Genomic DNA, 20249 nt, shown 5'->3' on the forward strand with positions numbered 1-20249 from the left:
ACTGAGGTTTTCAGTCCTGGATTCTCTTTAACTTTTAGTCTCTTTCTCCACATCTTTATGATTCTCCTAAGTAAAATACTGTGGTCGATTTATGAGTAATATAATTTGTGGGCACTCAATAACTTTACCTTGAACCACTTGTCAATGAACAATGAGACAAAGGAAATTTGTAATCCCTCAAGTGTGTGTTGCTGTTAGACCAGGTGATATAATATCCCTTTTCCTCTTCCTCAAATAATCAGAGATTCTAGTTTACATGAGATGAGAGGCAGTGGTAAAATCAAGCTTGGCTGCAGGAATTTTAACTGGCGAGGGCCCTGGAAACAGTTGTTGAGGAGTTGAAAATGTGTTTCCTGCAAGTAAAGGGGATGCATATGGAAATGATGTCAGGGAGACATGCACCTGAGCAACAATAGGTTCCAAATGCCTTAGTTCACTTGTTGTTCAGGATAAAATCCTCTAAAAGCATGCTATGTGTAACTCAGAGTTAAATCCCCTGGTCCATAGGATCTTTTAAGAGGAGAAAATTATTGAAGGCATCGTGTAGTCCCTTCCGAGAGGCAAGCCGTCTAATAGAGCGGAGAAAGCATTTCTGGAGCAGAGTCCAGAAATGTGGGTTATTCTCTTGGCTCCACCATCAATTTTTATTGTGGGCTGGAGTCACAAGTCATCTAATTTCCCCAAGCCTTAGTTTATTCATCACTGAAATGGAGTTTATATTTGTCTGAAGAGAATCATCACCGTGTTAAATAAGCATCAAGGACTAGTCTTGGAGACAGAAAGAGAGGTGTTCAAGCGTATCCCTGACACATACTGTGTCAATTAGCTTCCTAGTGCTCTCAGGCAACTCTCTTAAGAGTGTACTTTCTAGGCAAGTTGCTGACCTGCATTTCTACAAGGATTTTCCACTCCAAAGTCTTCCGATACTAATAAAATCAGAGGTCCAGACCCACCCACCCCTCTGCACACGAATTCCCAAATCTGTACTACCTCAAATGATTATTGTGAAGTCCAATTACAATGAGTGAAGGTACTTTAAAAAAAAAAAAAGCATTTATGCTCTGTACAAATGTAATTCTGATAAGAGGCTATAGTGGTCAGTGTACTGGCTCTGAAGTCAAAGTTCCTGGGTTCAAATCCCATCTCTGTTATTTATTGCCCTCTATAACCATGGGCAAGCTCCATAACAATTTTAGGCCCAAATTTCCTTAGCTATAAAATGAGGAAGTTGGAACAGTTGGATTTTGGGATGCCTTCCAGCTCTAGATCAATGATCATGTAATAAATGCCAACTGACTGAATATTTGCAATCATTAATAAATGACAGATACATAAGACACTTGCTCTTAACTCAGTTTCTATTTTTATGTGAGCATCATTATACTCTGGGCTTCTTAATCTGAAAATATAATATTTCAGAGACAATATTTTTTGTCAAGGTTTGATCTTAATAAAAAAAAAACACCAAGCAGAGGAGCAGCTGGGTGGCTCAGTAGATTGAGAGCCAGGCCGAGAGACTGGAGGTCTTGAGTTCAAATTTGGCTTCAGACACTTCCTAGTTATGTGACCCTGGGCAAGTCACTTGCCCCCCATTGCCTAGCACTTCCCACTCTTCTGCCTTAGAACCAATAAATAGCATTGATTTTGAGACAGAAGGTAAGGGTTTAATTTTTAATAAGCCCACTAAGCTTAATTATATGCTAAACACATCAGTCTTTGTTTAGTTGGAATATGCATGAGGCTTGCTTTTTCTATCTCTCATCTGTGTTTTTTAGCTTGGCTTATACATCATGTTACAAACCTCAAGATTTCCCTTTGGTTCACCAAATAAAATGTAGCAAGATAATGTGTACCAACAGTTTAATTTTCTAACCACAAAGGACTTACATGACCTGATTCAGAGTGAAATGAGCAGAACCAAGAGAACTCTGTACACAGCAATAGCAGTACTACAAGATGAACAGCTGTGAATGATTAACTAGTTTTAGCAACACAATGAGCCAAGAGAATCCCAAAAGATTCATGATGAAAAATGTTACCCACCTCCAGAGAAAGAACTGACAGAGTATGAATGAAGATTGAAGGCTACCATGTTGTACTTTATTTTCTTCAGTTTTTAAAAAATATGCCTTCTTCCACAACATGATGAATATGGAAATATGTTTTGCAGGATAGCACATATATAACCTATGTCAAATTGCTTACAATCTCAGGGAGTGGGGAGAGAAAGGAAAGAGGGAAAGAATCTAGAACTTGAAATGTTAGAAAACAAAACCAAAAATTGCTTTTAGGGGAAGATAAGTGGCTCAGTAGATTGAGCCAAATTTAGAGATTCAAATCTGACCCCAGACACTTCCTGGTTGTGTGACCCTGGGCAAGTCATTTAACCCGTATTGTCTAGTCCTTACTGCTCTTTTGCCTTGGAACTGATACTTAGTAATTCGTCTAAGTCAGAAAGTAAGAATCTGGAAAAATTATTTTTACATGTAATTGTGAAAGAATAAAACATTACTTCAGGAAAAATCACCTACATTAAAGGGCATGAATATTTTTAAAAAATCTTCATTTTCTCTAAGTTGATCCTGTTTACTTGAATTCACTTCCTCTTTTGAGAGTGTACCAGAAACCTTGGGGAAGCCTTGGGAACAATGTGAGCTGTCTGAGACCCCAGGATTCGAATAAAATAGGTACCTTTTCATATTTCTCAGGGAACTAGGGGACAACCTTCCTGAAATTTTAAGTAATCTAGTCATTTCTTATTTGGCACCATTAATCTATACAGTTAAGGAGGATTCATTACTAAGTGTGGGAAACCCCTAAACACACCTTTTGATTGTTGGAAATTTTTAAACTCTCTTCCTATTACTTGGATTAACAAAACTGTCATATCCCCTAAGGCAGATTTAGTTTCAGAATGTCACAGGCTTGCCATAACCATTACCAATTCATTCATTCACTCATTCATTCAAATATTTATTCTCTGACCAGTACATAATGGTCAGAAAGGCCTCTTATGAAGAGATTATGTAGTAATTTGGAGATAACTTTGGTCTTGAGAAGATTTGTGCTGAGATATCTAGTTATAATGCAGTGCTTACATCATTAGTAAAACTGAAACATTTCAAAAGTGTGATTCATGCTAGTTTCTGGGCAAATGGCACTCAGGATCAACAAATCCCAAACAAAAGTACATTTTATTCCTTCTGGTCATTTACTAAATTAAAAGAGAAAAACTATCATGGTTTAAAAAAAAAGTCTATCCCAATAGAAATGGTTCAAAGATATTGAGTTTTCAAAAGAATTGCAAACTATCATTACCTGCCTGAAAGACTGTCCCAATTCTTTAATAGAGAAAGACAAAATTAAACAACTCTGGGATTTCATCTCATACCCCTCTCAAAATAACAGAGATGATACATGGAGCATAGAATTAGACCTGTGATTTAATTTCCCTCTAATCATGTACATTCATACCTTTTCTTCAGTTTACAGTCTTAGAGAGTTATCGAGATCATTATGGTTAAGTGATTGCCCAGGGTCTCATAAACAGTTGGTGCAGGGACTGGATTTGAGTCCAGTTCTTCCAGGTTCTAAGGCCAATTTTCTTTCCACTATGTAATATTGCCTCCCTAAGGCAAAGTTGGCAGAAGATAGAAATAGGAGTTTTGAAGATAGGTAAATAATTAACACTATTTGTAGAGCTATACATTGGTTCAACTATTAAAAATAGTTTAGAATTATCCAAAAATGAAATTAATCATATCCATTCACTACTGCTGGTTATATATTCCATGTATGTCAAAAAGAGAAAAAAGAAAATGTACGTAAATATTAAAAGGGCATAGTGGATAGAACACAGGATCTGGAGTCAGCAAAACCTGAGTTCAAATTTGGCCTCAGACCCTAGATTTGTGACCCTAGACAAATCACTAAATCCTTTTTGCCTCAGTTTCCTCATCTGTAAAACAAACTGGAAAAGGAAACAACAAATTACTTCAGTATTTTTCCCAATAAAACCCCAAATGGGATCAGAAAGTTAGACAGGACTGAAATAACTCAACATCAACAACAATATTAATCAACACTTTTTATTGTAGTAAAATAATACAAATAAAATTCACATCTATTGGTTAAAAATGAATAAACAAATTGTGAAAGATAAACAGTAAGCTTCCATTGTCATGTAAGAAATGAATGAGGAATTCTGAAGCAAAAATTCAAGGAAATCTGGATATGAATTCTCAGAGTGAAGGAAGTATAATAATTCTAATTGTACCTTCAATAAGCTTCCTTAAGATATTTTGTATAGGTTCTAACATGCTCTATTACTTCACTAAGATACCCAATAGTATTAGAGAAGGCACTGTTTCTTGGTCACTAAAGTGCTGACTTGGAGTCAGGAAGACCTGAGCAATACTTATATGCTTATATAACTCTGGGTAAGTCATTAACCTCTATCTCTCTCTCCTTCCTTCCCAACTCTTCATTTTTCTTGGCTTCTAAAGTTGTAACTATCCTGCCCATAGAGATGACTCCAAAATCTATATATCCATCACTAATGTCTCTTTTGTTCACTAGTCCCATATCTTCAAGTACATGCTAGTCTTCTCCCCCAGGATGGCCCATATGCATCTTAAGCTCAACAGGTCCAAAACTAAGCTCATTTTCTTTCCCAATATGCTTTTCCCTTCTCCTTGCTTCCCTATTTCTGATGAGGGCACCATATTTTTCAAGTAACGTAAATTCACAATGACTATCTCTAGTATCCAAATATTTGCCAAGTCTTTGAAATTTTATGTCCACAAAATCTGTTACATCTATTCCTTTCTTTCCAATCACATGTCCATTAATATAGATAGATATTCCTTACCTCTGACCTGGATTATTGAAACAGACAATATTGATCTCCTAGCCTCTAGCCTCCATTCTCCAATCTATCTTCCACACAGCACGTAATTGCTCTGCTTAAGAAGCTTTGTTCCTGGTGGAAGCTGAGTAGTTCAGTGGATTAAGAGCCAGGCCTAGAGATGGGAGGTCCTAGGTTCAAATCTGGCCTCAGACACTTCCCAGCTGTGTCACCCTGGGCAAGTCACTTAACCCCTATTGCCCAGACCTTACCACTCTTCTGCCTTGGAACCAACACACACTATTGATTCCAAGATGAAAGGTAAGGGTTAAAAAAGAGAAGTAGAAGCTTTGTTCCTCAGTTGGCATGTCCAATTCTTTGTGACCCCATTTGGAGTTTTCTTGGTAAAGATACTGGAGTGACTTGCCATTTCCTTCTCCAGCTTATTTTACAGATGAATAAACTGAACCAGATTCAAATGCAGGAAAACAAATCTTCCAGATTCTGAACCTAGTGCTCCTTACACTGTGCTGTCTAGCTGTCTTCAGGAAGTTTTAGTGACTCCTTCTTGCCTCTGGGGTTAAATGAAAATTCCTTTGTTGGGATGTAAAATCTTTCATAATTGGAATCTAATCTATCTTTCTAGACATATGGTGGTGAATCTATGGCACACGTGCCAGAGAGGTCATGCAGAACCCTTTCTGTGGGCATGTGTACCAGAGTTCATTACTAGAAAACCAGAGGTACTCCTAAGGAAGGAACTGTTCCCCTACTTCTTTCCATGTGCCTAAGGACATTTTTTCACATCACCTGCCCCACTGCCCAGCAGCCCAATGGGAATGATTCCTCTCTCCCCTGTCTGGGGTAAGGTGATTCACTCACATGGCGTGCAGTTTATTGAGCCTATGGAAGGTGATTCCCATGATGGGACTGGAGAGGAGCTAGGTTTGAGGGGAGAATTGTTCACAGGTGGCACATAACTGGAGGGGAGCAGAGCTGGAAGAGAGCAGAGCCATCAGGCCACTCCCTCCCCTTTTCCACTCATGCCTTTCATCACCCTCCCCTCTGCCCAGGAGTCCATTGGGGTGTCTGGAATTAGGTGGGGGGGCACTTGGTTTCTGGTGGGGCAGGACATGGCACTCTGACTCTAAAAGGTTCGTCATCACTACTCTAGACTGATTTTATAGGTTAGAAACTAGATGATTACCACTCAACAGAAATAAGCAAGTTAGGAAAAATGTAAAAGAAATATGACAATTTTCTGAAAGAGAACTAAAAAGTAAAAACATGAAAGACCTAATTTAAAATGTACATGTTCTCCCTGATAATATCTTCTGTAATTCAGGAAGGTGGGAAATGGCTGGGACACTTGTGGACAAGAAAAGTAAGCTAAGAAAAAAAGGAATATATATATATATATACATATATATATATAATTATATATATTCTATATATAAATATAAGACCAATGAAATAATTCAACATGAACAAAACAGAATAAAGAGTGATATACATACTTAAAATTATACAAATGAAGAGGGAAAAAACTACTAAATATAAGGCTGCATGTCTGATCAGTTATGGATATTCTTCATGTTTTAACTGTTTTGAGGGATTATATATTGTGGGAAATTCACACGATAATCTCTCAAGGCTCCAGGAAATTCCCTAAGACTATATATATATATTGCAGAACTGAGGCTGACAGAATTGGTAGAGGGAATTTTCTCAGCAGAAATTTCTTACATAATTGTAATCACAAATCAAGATTTAAAAAAAAATGATTGGCTAGAGACTGGGGAGGTTGATTGATGTGTTTGTTTCTCTGTGCCAGGCAGCATTAAAATGGTGAAGCTGGTTACCCTTTTGGTAAAATGGTTATAATAATACTTTTAATTTCTCTCTTATAGGATTACAAAGATAGCATTTTATAAACTTTAAATTACTCTACAAATGTGTTATTATTTCTGCTGCCACCACAATATTTCTATCACAATGGAGCCATACTAAAAGCTGTTTCCAAGTTCCCATAGCATAGGCCCTGAGAACAAAAAGCATTATAATACTAGCTAAGGCTTAAGCTTGCAGCTTATTCTATAGTCTTGATCCCTTAGCAAATTAAAATGAGTATCTATTCTACTTTAATATGACAATACTCTAGTAAAGCAGTAATTGCAGATAAAATGCTTTCTTGCCTATGAAAAAAAGTGCATCAGCCATACCTCCTAAAATAGGGAAAGAAAAAAAATCTCATTTTATCTTTATCCTTCCTCTTTCTGTCTTCTCCTTAGAAATTCCACTGTCACTGTCACACTGGGACTCACTGCTATGCCATTAGTTTCAACCTGCCTTTATCTTACTTCGCTATTTGAAGATATGAAAAAGCATTCAGAGAGGGAACCCCCCCCCCCCAGAGTCCATGGTCTTCTATAGTACAGCACATGAAATTACCACTGGCAACCCTAATCAACAACTACAATTAAGCTTAATTATAAATTACAAGTATCTAATTTAAGAAGACCTTTGCCTTATAAATTGTAGTTGTTACTAACTCAGCTACTTGAAATAATCCCAGGGCTGGAAAAATGCATTCTCCAAGTCATTAGGAGTGGCTGAATTTTCCTCTGGGGTATCTGGCAGAAAAGAATATAATTGGGCAACTCAGGCTCCTCTTCCCTCAACATCCCCATATCACAAATAGAGCTGTAGAGAAAAAGGAATTACCACTTGGAAGTCAAAACAGGTCTAATGATTCATGGTAGTAGTCCATTGGACTCATTTGGAGTATACTGGAAAGGCTTCCCTCACTCCCATATCATCACCCACTTCCCAAACTAAAGGATTAACCTCTAAAATTCTGGCTTAAAATGAATATGATTTAATCATTACTATCTCCTAAGGACCTGTTTTGAAATTCAAACACTCTTGGGAGAGTCATCAGATTAATATTGGTGAGTCAAATGTGACTTTTCTTATCAAGGAGACTTGGATTCTGGACATATATAGAAAGGAAAAGGTAGATGGAAAGGAGAAAGGTCAGAAAAAGAAGACAATTTTGCAGAAGGATGATTCCGGGATTAAGAGGAAAATTCAGGTGTCAGTTTTCCTTGCATGAATATTCCTATTTGTTTTTTCCAAGCAATTCCACCAACTATGGAGATGATTTTAAAAAGCACTTTGCTGGTTTAACCACCAGGTGGCTATGATACCTTCCCACTAGGAACTCTCATACTCATCCTGAGAGTGCATACCTCCCACCCTGGGAAAGAAGTGAAAATTAAGTGTCATATTTTCTATGGTTACCAAAGAATCAGAAACCTAACCTTAAGCTCTGCCTTTCATAATGTGGTAGTGGTACAGAATATCTAGAGGTGTGTGGATTTGTTTAACTACCAATTTTGAATATGTTTGTTGATTGATTTCAAAAATTATATATTTGTTGATTGATTTCAAAAATCAATCAACAAACATTTACGAAATGTGTATTTTGTGGGAGGCACAGTAATAACACTGCAGAAACAATTTCATAAGCCATACAATTCCAGTTCAAAAGGAGCTTATATTTGATAAGGGAGACAATGTATACTTAAAACAATTATACATAAAAGAAATACAAGCTACTATTTTGAGGGAGACATTTGTCCTTTTGAAGGGTGAGGCATTTGAACTGAGATCTGAAACACCCTAGAACCATATTGGTGAACTTATGGCACGTGTGTTGGAGGGGGCTACTCCCCTCCCCCCTCTTCACATGAACCTAAAGACATTTCTCTCTTCACCCACCTTTCTCCTCAGGTGCCCAATGGGAGTGCTTCCTCCCTCCACTCTCTGGGGTAAGGCAGGGACCTCACATGCAGCATGAGGTTTGTAGTTTGGGCACTCGATCTCTAAAAGGTTCACCATCATGGCCCTAGAGATTCCAAGATGAAAAGGGAGTGTAAATACTTCAGTCATGGGAAAACTAAATGCAATATAAGCATAGGGATAGGAGATAATTCCATATGTGAACAGCATAAATGCCTGTTTGGTTTATCCAAAGTGTGTATGAAGAGGCGTAATGTATAATAACTAGAAAGGCAGATTGGAGCAAAGATGTGACAGGCTATAAATTTCAATGAGCATTAGTCGTATGACTTTGGCATAATGGAATTGGTTCCCTGAAGAAGCAGATACACATGCCAGAAGGTTGCATGTAATGTTTTTACTCAGCATAGAATCAATAAGTTTATTCAGCATAAAGTCCCAGAAGTTTCCTCTTCTGAGAGTTCCCTATACCAACAAAATCACAGGTCTAGTCCCTATCCATATAAAATCAATAATGAAATAACCATTTGTAATAACCAAAGAACATAAGGTTTGATTTTTTTTAGTTTAGAATAACTAATATGAAGCCACGAATTCACATCACAAGTCTTCCCTCTACTCCAGTCATAATTGTTCTGGATTCAGGAGTTCTAGACAATAAACATGTGGTTTTAGGCCCCCTCAGAAAAGACAAAGGAATCCAGTATCACAGTTTTCACAGTATGTTCAATATGTATTTCACATGGGATTATTGGGTGGAGATGCAAAAACTCTATAGTAAGGATCTTGGCTCACTCATAGCACACACAGTGGAATGAGTAATCCAGGATTAAATGGAACTCAGTAAGATAGTTGTTTCCCTGTCTTGGCTATGTGGTCACTGGCAGGGAACTCTGATTTCAAACCATGCCAACTGTAATTTGGCCATCCTTCTTATCCCACTCCACAGGAACATGGACTTTTCCCTGGGACCCTGGACTCTAATAGGTTAGCTCTCATTTTATCTTACCCAGAACAAGGATTCCATGTAACTTCTGAGCCATTTCCAAACTATTCTGCCACGCTAACATCTCTTTATATGTTGTCTTTCCCTATTAGAATACAAGTTCCCTAGGGGAAAGAACAGCCTTATTTGCTTGTTTTGTATCCTTAGTTCTTAAAACAGTGCCTGGTATAGATGAAGTGCTTAAAAATGCTTTTTTTCATCCATCCATTTCATTAATCTGATTGTAGTTAACCTATCACATTACTGGAAGAATTTATTCAGTAGCCAGTCTCAGAAAGAAGCCTTTTCTTCTTTACATTGACCTTAGCCACTGCTATAAACAGTGAACTTCATCTTCTTCCTCCTTTTGACTTTGACCACCTCCTGTCCTTGTTCTCCCAGATCAATGCTCCGATCACACTTTTAAGGACAGGGGATGGGATAGATGACTTAGGAGTCAGTGATGATATTAAAGGAAAGTTCTCCTAGCTATGTTCTATGGATGTACATCTTAGAATTCTATAATTTCAATTAGGTATTAGCAGATTTCAGTACTTGTGATTTGTGTTCATGAACCACAAGGATTATCAACTGAAGAAATGGATGATTTAAAAAGGAAGTAAGCCATGTGTCAAAGACAAGGCATAGGAAAAGAGCAGGTAGAGTCTTTCATTAATACTCGTGATATATAAAAAAAGACCTGGAGGAAAGGTCCTAGCAACCTGGGTGACCTCTTTGGAGGATTTTTGGAAGAAAACCTCCCAGGGAGAGAAAGCATAATTGGGCTGTGTTCTGCATCAACAGAGGGAGTATCCACCATCACTTGTTATGTTATTGTTATAAAAAGAGAAGACAACCATATGATCATGACATTTGAAAAGGAAGAGAAACTGAATTTCAAATATCCTTTTTATTTGTAAGGTAAGTTGTATAATATGATCTCTTATGTACTTTCTAGATATAAAATTTAACATTTATTAGTTTGGGGGAGTGGTGATTCTAGACCTGTGATTTTATATCAGTGTAGAACACTGGGTGTAGGAACTCTTTTCACTGATGGAAATTGGCAGCTCATCTGACACTTAAAGTTTTACAGCATTGCCCAGGATACCGTGAGATGAAGTGACTTTCCTAAGGTTATTCTGCTATATGAGTCACAGTTAGACCTTAAACCCAAATGGTATACTTGATTTAAAGGACAGGCTTTTGGATAGTACCTCAGAATGTCTCTTAGTAAACAATTTCTGAAGGCCAAAGACATGCAAGGAACCTTATTATAACACATATAAAGAATATAACATAGATAGGGGCTTCCCTTATGGAATTTATGAGTTTATTCCAATGTGGTAGTACATGTGGTAGTACATGCCTATAAGCCCAGCTATCAAAGAAAGATGCTAAGACTGATGAATGTCTTAAGCTCTAGAGTTGTGAGCATCAGTGAGCTAAACCTATAGGGCAGTGAATGTAAACCTTTTAGAGACCAAGTGCCCAAACTGCAACCCTCACACCTGCATGTGAGTCCCCTGCCTTTTCCCAGACAGGGGACGGAGGAAGTGTTCCCATTGGGCTGCTGGACTGAGGGGCAGGTTTTGTGAGAAATATTCCCAGGTACCCATGGAGAAAGGGAGGGAAGCAGCCCCTGCCAGCACACATGCCATAGGTTAATCTGCATTATGTTCAACATTAATTAGCTCATTCCCCACCCTAAGCAGCAGACCTTCAATTTGTCTAGAGAGAGAGACAAACCAGCCTAAATTTTAAAATGAGCAAGTCAAATCTTCTTTATCATTAGACTAGGACCAGGCCTGTGAGTAACATATAAAATTGCGATTGCAGTCCAGACAAGTTAATGGAGCAAACCAAGCTTTTCCTTCCTTCCTTCCTCCCTTCCTCCCTTCCTTCCTTCCTTCCTTCCTTCCTTCCTTCCTTCCTTCCTTCCTTCCTTCCTTCCTTCCTTCCTTCCTTCCTTCCTTCCTTCCTTCCTTCCTTCCTCCCTTCCTCCCTTCCTTCCTTCCTCCCTTCCTCCCTTCCTCCCTTCCTTCCTTCCTCCCTTCCTCCCTTCCTCCCTTCCTTCCTTCCTTCCTTCCTTCCTTCCTTCCTTCCTTCCTTCCTTCCTTCTTTTCTTTTTTTTTGCCTAGCTATAAAGATGTAGTAAATGAAAGATACCAATAAAAACTTATTTTTAAAAGAAAAATCTGCAGTTCTATCCTTACTCATATTTTATTAAGAGGAGCCTATTTTTATAGCCCACATAGTAACTATTTATTTAGCAGGATAATTAGGTGAATAGAGATCTAGACTGAAATCAATGGCATCACTGAGTCAGTGTCACAATAAATAGAGAGACGGCTTTGGAGTTAGGAAGACTTGAATTCATGACTTGCCCTTAATACATATTAGTTTGTGTGATCATGGACAAGTCACTTAAACTTTTAATGGCCTAAACAATCCTTTAATACTACAAAAATTATCTATTATCTGTGGGAAGAGTTTTTATACTTGAAGTTCCCTACCCTGATGAAATCAAAGATCTAAATGAAAAGAAAAAATATAGACATATACATAATAATTGAGGTAATATACAGGAATCTATATAACAGCATGTATTATATTGATATGAGCATAATAAGTACTATATTTGTTATAGGTCATCCTGTTCCAATATCACTGACCAGGAGCCAATCAGAGTCCACAAGTCATAAGTAACTGGATGGTAAAGAATTACTTTGGTGTGGGCCCTGATTCTTTGGCTCCCACGACACCAGGAGTTCCTGCTGCCTTCGATAGCCCCTTCCAAGTATGGTGTATCAATCTGTAAGGGAAGCAAAAAGACTGTACAATGATACATTTAGTAGGAAAGGAGGTCCCATACTACACTGGAACCTATAGCTGCCATATCTCAGAGAGGCAGGTTTGACTTATGTAATAAAATTTTAGAACTGGAAGGGGTCTTGTCTGGGTTCCCTCATTTCATAGAGAAGGAAACTAAGGCACAAGGAAGGTTAATCCGACTTGTTCATTGTAACATGGATAGTTAGTAGCAGAGCTGGAAACCTCCTGCCCTCTAATCCAATTTCCCCCCCTTATATCATACTGACTCACAAGAAATGGTAGGTACAGTCAGTCAGTCCACCCATACAGATTATCTAAAAGCTAGGGGTCTTGGAACTAATCAATCATTAGGCATTTTGATCTATAGGTGGCAGGAAGAGGCTCCCATGGACTTCCCATCTATTCCTTCTTTTTCTTCTAAATTTTTATTTTATATTCCCTTACCTTCCATCTTAGAATCAATATGGTGTATTGGTTCCAAGGTAGAAGAGTGGTAAAGGCTGGGCAATGTGGGTTAATTGACTTGTCCAGGGTCACACAGCTAGGAAGTATCTGAGGCCATATTTGAACTCAGGCATCTTGTCTCTAGACCTGGATCTCTATCCATTAAGGTATTTAGACGCCCAACAATAGTGTTTTTTAAAGATATAGATTGGCCTACTTATCAAATTTGCTCATGACATAAAGCTCATCAAAAGAACAGCTAAGACACTGGATGGGATAGATTCAAGATCTAAAACAATCTCAACAGTAGAGAATATTGAACTGAATCTAATAAGATACAACACAGTAGAAATAGATGAAAAGTCTTACACTTGTGTGAAAAAGAATTACTTCCCAATTACAAGATAGAGGAGGCATGGTTAGACAGCAGTTTGTCTGAAAGAGATCTAGGGGTTATAAAGGACTGTAAATACAGTATTTGTCAAGGGAGCCTCATGGAAACACCAAAAGCTTCCATGATCTTGGTCTGCATGTACTCTGTCCTGGTCTAATAAAACAGAAGGGCAAGGGGTTATGTGAGTTGTCCAGGGTCACAGAACTAGGAAGAGTCCAAGGCCAGATTTGAATCCAGGATTTCCCCTTCCAAGTCCTGATCCTCAAATCACTGAGCCACCTAGTTACCTCCAGCCCATTGATTTCTGGTATTAACTATGTACTGAAACTCAGCACCAACATAAAATCAGTGTCAGGTTTCTAATTCCTTAAATCTATTCTGGATTCTCTTGCAGCACTTAGTAGAAGGGCTGTTGATTTTTTCTTGGTCCAGACCTGGGGCTTCAGCAAAGCTTTCTAAAGATCCAGGCAGCTTGAAATAAAAATTATTGGTGGCTTTTATATTTCATGGCACTTTTATTTCTAAAAACTTATGACCCTACCCCTGAAAGAGCCATTCTTTGTAACAAAGAATAAAAGAAAAGGAAAAACAAAAAGAAAGAATTCTGCAAGACCATCAGTGAATTAAACTCCAAGTCATTTGTATAAAAGATAGAAACTCCAACAGTAAGCCAACTAAGTAAATGCTCTACACACACACACACACACACACACACACACACACACACACACACACACACACACACACACACACACACACACACACCTTGCTTAGAACTGGTGCGACATGGATAAATCACTTAGGAGCATAGGAGGTTAACTTTTGAGCTGCCAGGCGCCTCAGGGACTAGCTAGTTCAACCCTCTTATTTAACAGGCAAGAAAACAGATGAGGCTCAGTCATTCACTTAATAAACACTAAGTGCCCACCATGTGCTGGGCCCTGTACTAAGTTCTGGGGATACAAAGAAAAGTAGAAGACAGCTCCTGCTCTCAAGGAGCTCCTAGCATAAAAACAGAGACAATATGCAGTCAACTACATACAAACAAATTATATGCAAGATAAATTGGACATAACAAAGGGAAGATACTTAAATTAAGGGGGATTGGGAAAGACTTCCTGGAGAAGCTAGAATTTTAGCTGGGTCTTGAAGGAAGCCAGTAAAGTCATGAGGCAGTGATGAGGAGGAAAAGCTTTTCAATTATTGGACAGCCTGAAAAAATGTCAAGAAATAGAGGGTCATTCAAAGAATAGCAAGAAGGTCATTGCCACTGGATCACATCAAAGTACTTGCCTAAGGTCAGATAGATAGTAAATGAAAGTCAGTATTCAAACCTAGGTTCTCGAACTTCAAATGAAGTGTAATTTCTATTCTTTTATACATAATTTCTCTGTTTTCAGTTTTTTCATCTGAAAAAATGATGGCGCTGAATTGAATGTTCTCTATGGTTCTTTCCAGCTTGAAGTCTATACTGTTATTCATATGTAATCATACAATGTGCTTTATAAATACACACATATCAGACACATAGATGTAGCTTAGTTGGAAATCATGCCAGAGGTTCAGTCATGTCTGACTCCATTTGGGGTTTTCATGGCAAAGATACTAGAGGGGTTTGCCATTTCCTTCTCCAGCTCATTTCACAGTTGAAGAAACTGAGGCAAATAGGGTTAAGTGACTTGCTCACCATCACACAGCTAGTAAATATCTGATGCCAGATCTGAACACAGGAAGATGAGTCTTCCTGCCCCCAGTCTGGCACTCTATCCACTGTACCATCTAGCTGTTCCTATTTTCTGTGAGATTTTGGGCAAGTCACTTAACTTCAATGAACCTTAGCTTCTGTAAAAGTATGGGTCTGGACTTGGAAATTACTTTTAATTCTGACATGTAACACTGTGACTAGATGGTCTCTACTATCCCTTTCAAAAAAGAAAATATCTGTAATATTACTTAAAACAGTGCCTCATGCATTGATCCCCATAAACATACATATAAATACATATATATGTATATTTAAAATCATCTCTTCCCTTCTGCCCCTCTTCCAATTATATAGCTTATGGCTATATATGTATGTATAATATATTGCTTATGTAGATCCATAGGCTTTAGAATTGAACATATTATATGAATATATGATATGAATTTATTGTATGACTATATGATATGAATTTATTGTGTGTATATGTACATATATACATAAAATGTTGCTAAGGGGCACCTTAGTGACAAGAGTGCTGGACCTGGAGTCAGGAAGATGAGTTCAAATTTACCCTTACACATTTACTCGCTATGCCACTCCAGGCAAGTCATATAACTTCTGTCTACCTCAGGTCCATCATCTGCAAAGTTAGGATAATAATAACAACTATATCCCAAAGTTCTGAAGATCTAGTGAGATTGTTTGGAAAATGTTTGGCAAATCTTAAAGTGCTCTCTATATGCTAACTATTATTATTATATTATACCCACACAGTCACACTGAATAGTATTTATATACATGAACAGGACTAAAGAGTGATAGCTGAATTCATACTCATGCATGAGGCAGTGGGACATATTGGAGAAAGCAATGTACGGTGTATTAGAAGTTGATGATTCTAGAACATACTCAGTGACAGAACAATTGAGTTACTTCCCCTTTTGCTGGTCTCAGCATCCCCCTCTGCATTATGATTTAGGTTTCACTAGATGATGTTTAAGGTTCTATCCACCTCTAAAAGTCTTGAAATGATTCTCTAATAATAATACATATAATTATTATATTTATATTAATAATAATGCAACAAATAATAATAATCTCAGTAAATTATCATAATGAAGAGTTTCATTCTGATTTTTAAAAGCCCACCAAGTCACAAGTGAGGAATTCTTTTTTAATTAGAAATTTTTTAATTAAAAAAATTAAAAAAAATTTATCTTCTGTCTTGGAATTAATACTGTGTATTGGTACCAAGGCAGAAGAGTGGTAAGGGCTGGGCCAGGAGGGTTAAGTAACTTGTCCAGAGTCATCCAGCTAGGAAGTACCCGAGTCCACATTTGAATCCAGGAGCTCCGTTTCTGGGCCAGTCTCTGAATTTACTGAACTACCTAGCTGTCCCCTACAGGTATTCTCTTAGAAAAACCCAACAAACAAATGTCCATAGATTTGTATTGGGCAAAATGAAGACAGCTTATAAAACAATTCTTTATAAAACAAAGATAAAGTGAAATATCAATTTAAGCCACTAGATAGTTTTGCTTTTTGATTCTACTTTTACAAACTGTCAAAGTAAGTGATCACCTCATTATTTCAAGCATCATGTTGTATAACTATAGAGAATTCCTCTGACATCCCTTCACAGAAATTAAGATATAACAATGAACCTCAAGGAGAAGAATCTAAAATAACCTTTAGAAAATCAGATGTCTCAGATCGAAAGTTAAAAAAAAATTCTTTAATTGCTTTTAACTTTAGAGCCAAAAATATTTCTTCCAATTGTTACTTACTCATTAGTTTTTGAAAGCACAAGCACAATGTTTCCACCTGTTAATGGGATTAGGTAAACTTTTAGCTTTAATTTGGTTGCCACCTGCTGGTTGAAACACAAAAGCTTCTATTATGTAGCAAAACTGCTCTTTGGCTAATAAAGAACAAAAGTAATCAGACTAACTTGACTTCATGAGCAAATTGCTAATGCCATCATATTACTTCATAGTATGCCCCTTTTCTCATATTAAGGAAGAATTGTTAAGAAGCCAATTGTCAGAAAAATCTGAATCATAGCAGTTAACACAGAATACATTCATAATAAAGCTACTCCCACTATATTCCATCTGGGGAGCTTGGATAGAGCCATAATAAGATAATCATTGTAAAGGAGAAAGAGAATAATATTCTAAAAGAGGACACAAAAGGTTATTGTTTCCTTCTTTTTCATTTTGCCATCTCTATGCCATACTGTTCTTACTCTGGCCATCAATCTCCATTTCTCCTCAACCCCCGCCCCAGTCTCTTATCCTTGGAATTTATCCTTGAGACTTCTGGCTCTGATAGGTTTATCTTGCCTGGAACCATGCCTCTGTACCACTTCCAGGTCATCCATCCATCATCTCTTCCATCCCCCACTTTTCAGCTGTCCTACAAGTGTTATCTTCCCCCTTTATGATGTAAGCACTTAATAAATGCTTCTCCTATCTATAATAAAAAATAAGATATATATCACTTTAAGATTTTCAAGGTAATTTACATTTGAATTTTATATGGTAAGTATTATTATTATTACCTCCATTTTACAGGTGAAGAAACTGAGGCACAGAGAATTTAAAGAACTTAACCAGAGTCAGTCACATAACTAGTAACTGTCTGAGGAAGAATTCAAATTCATGTGGTCCTGCCCTCTCTTCACCGTATTTCCTGTTTATTTATCTTTCTACCCATCTGTATACCTCCATCAGTGTTGAGATGGTGAATCATAGGTTCAGAATGAAATATATGCATTATCAGACATTCGGATTGTACCAAATTTTGTTTTGATTTTTTTTTATTGTTGTTTGTTTAGATTTCATGTGCTTCTTTGTTATGAGAGGGTTCTTTTAAGGCAGGGAATGGTTGTGCATGAAGAACAGCTAAATTTATTTTCAAAAGCATTTACAAAGATTAAGATGAAAAGTCCTGAACACTGGTAAAAAAATATAACAATCTAGTTATTTAACAAGAGAAAAAATTCAGGTATTTTGTTTTTACCCCCTTCCATTCAGACAGGAAACACCTTTGGGAAACAGCATGACAAGGAAGTAGGGCAGCAAAAGTAGACGACTCAATTTTAAACCTCTATAGGTGAACTCCACTTAACACTGATACCTAGTTTAGAGAAAACATGTCTTTTGGATTAAAATAATATTGTAATGGGGAAGTTGAGTCATAGCAATAGTGTTATGAAATGGGAAAATTTAAAACAAAAACATTTTTGAGGAGCCAGAATTTGTGTTCTAGAAATGTAAAAATATTTTAACTGAAATTAGGATAGAGTTGGGCTGCTTTGATTATCCAACAGATCTAATGGATGAAGACACCACAGCTCTTTTAAGGAGTTAAAAGAATCCCCACCTAATTCTAGACCTTTATGGAATAACTCAAAAGAACCCCTGGATTTACAATTATTAGTCTACAGACTAAGGATTATAGTAAAAACTTAGCATTGGTTGGGACCTTAGAGATCATTTACAAATGAAATAAAAGCCCAGATTTGATTAAATAATTTGCCCAAGGTGATATTGGTAGCAAGTAAACAATCAAAAACCCAAGCTAGAGATCCTCTTATTTCATATCCAGTTCTCTTTCCACACTTTGGGGAATTAATAGCCCAAGGACAATAAGTTTACAATTCAGCAATATCCTGGAAGAATGAGAAGTGGATCTAACTCCTTCCTCTCTAGGAATTCCCTAAAGTGTCATTTCAGATCAAAATAAACAAAGAACTGCTTAACTTTTTTATTTCTCTCAGAGGAATACAACAATGGGAAACAGCATGGTTTAATGGAATAAGCATTGGATTGGAAGTCAGTAGACCTGGATTTGAATTCTCTACCATACTAATCTAGATATTAGGACTTTAACTATGCATCAGGAAGTGTACAAAATTGAGCAAGGCCTGGGCTTGAAATTCTTTGAATTGGTGTCCAGTGGTTTCTGGCACAGCTCAGAGTGTGAATTCAACCACCACTTCATTGCCAAGTCCCATAATGGAATGGAAGGCAAGTCAGGTGTCAGTTTTCAAGAACTAGGACTACATCCTGGTCCAAAACCAGTCACTGTACAATAAAGAGCTGGTTTGCATGAATGTGCAGAGGATTTATGAGACTTCCAATGACCCTGGCTTCATCAACAACAGCTCTCTAAGGCTAAAAGAATATCACATAGACAAGGCAACTATCAATAGTCTGGAAGAACTCCTTATGTCCCTGCTAATTTCTGCAAGTAATGGCACTGAATGCCATAGCATTTTGCTATTGCCACTTCTTTCTGGGCTATAGCTCAATCAGATCACATTTCATGTTCTTGGAGCAAATAGAAATGGTCAACAAGTTGGGAGGAGGTGGGGAGTTGGAGAGAAGGGAGTAGAAATTACAACAACAATAATAGTCTACCTTTGGGTGAGGGAACAAACTATTCTATAATGAGGCCCCTGTTTCAGGTGCTTAGAGGAATGAAAAGATTAAATCAGACATAGTTCAGATTTTCCCAATCCAATTGGGCAGGCATGTCCCATGCAAGAAATAACTACACTGCAAAGCAGTAAGAGATGAGTCCATACCAGAGGTGCAAGAAGAGGACCCTATAAAGATCCAAGGGTTAGAAAAGATGGTGATTAAATGAGAGGAAATCAAGAAAGGCTTCTTATAAGTGACAATCAAACTGGACTTTGAAGGCCAGGTAGGATTAAAGGGATAAGGCATGCAAGGTCTAGGGAATGATGTGAGCAAAATTAAGAAGGCAGAGGTGTGTATTAGCATTCCCCTTTGAAGGCCAGCTTGAGGGTGTGAACTCTATTATAACTCACTGCCACATTAGTAAGACAAGTAGTGCCAAAGACAAGAAGAATTCAGAACAAATGGCTAAAGTCACACTTTGGTTAGAAGATAGTAAAGAGGAAAAGGGCTTATCCAATTCCTCTGGTCCCAGGCTTAGGCATACCTGCCATATGTAATTCATGAGGAAACTTTTAAGTATAGCAACAGTCATAGTGGAATGTATTTAGTAAGAAAATACTTCTCAGAGACTGAGATTTTTAAGCTGTAACATGAAGGATATAATAAATATGGTTTGTGAAAGAGAAGGGTGAATGGGCATTAAAAACGAAAAGAATGGCATAAGTATAGGATAATTAGAAAAAAGGAGTTCTAAATAAATATTTGGAGTAATTACCATATTTTTGGAATAGTGTATTGGCTTCCAC

General features: G+C 37.4%; 1 protein-coding gene across 3 annotated transcripts in view; it reads right to left on the reverse strand.

Moving 5' to 3' along the window:
- ARHGAP18 (Rho GTPase activating protein 18) overlaps nucleotides 1-20249 on the reverse strand; it is a 236912-nt gene that overhangs the window by 203327 nt on the left and 13336 nt on the right. The gene's annotated exons all lie outside the window — the stretch shown is intronic.

Source organism: Monodelphis domestica, chromosome 2, assembly GCF_027887165.1.
Source record: "Monodelphis domestica isolate mMonDom1 chromosome 2, mMonDom1.pri, whole genome shotgun sequence".
Taxonomy (NCBI): Eukaryota; Metazoa; Chordata; class Mammalia; order Didelphimorphia; family Didelphidae; genus Monodelphis; species Monodelphis domestica.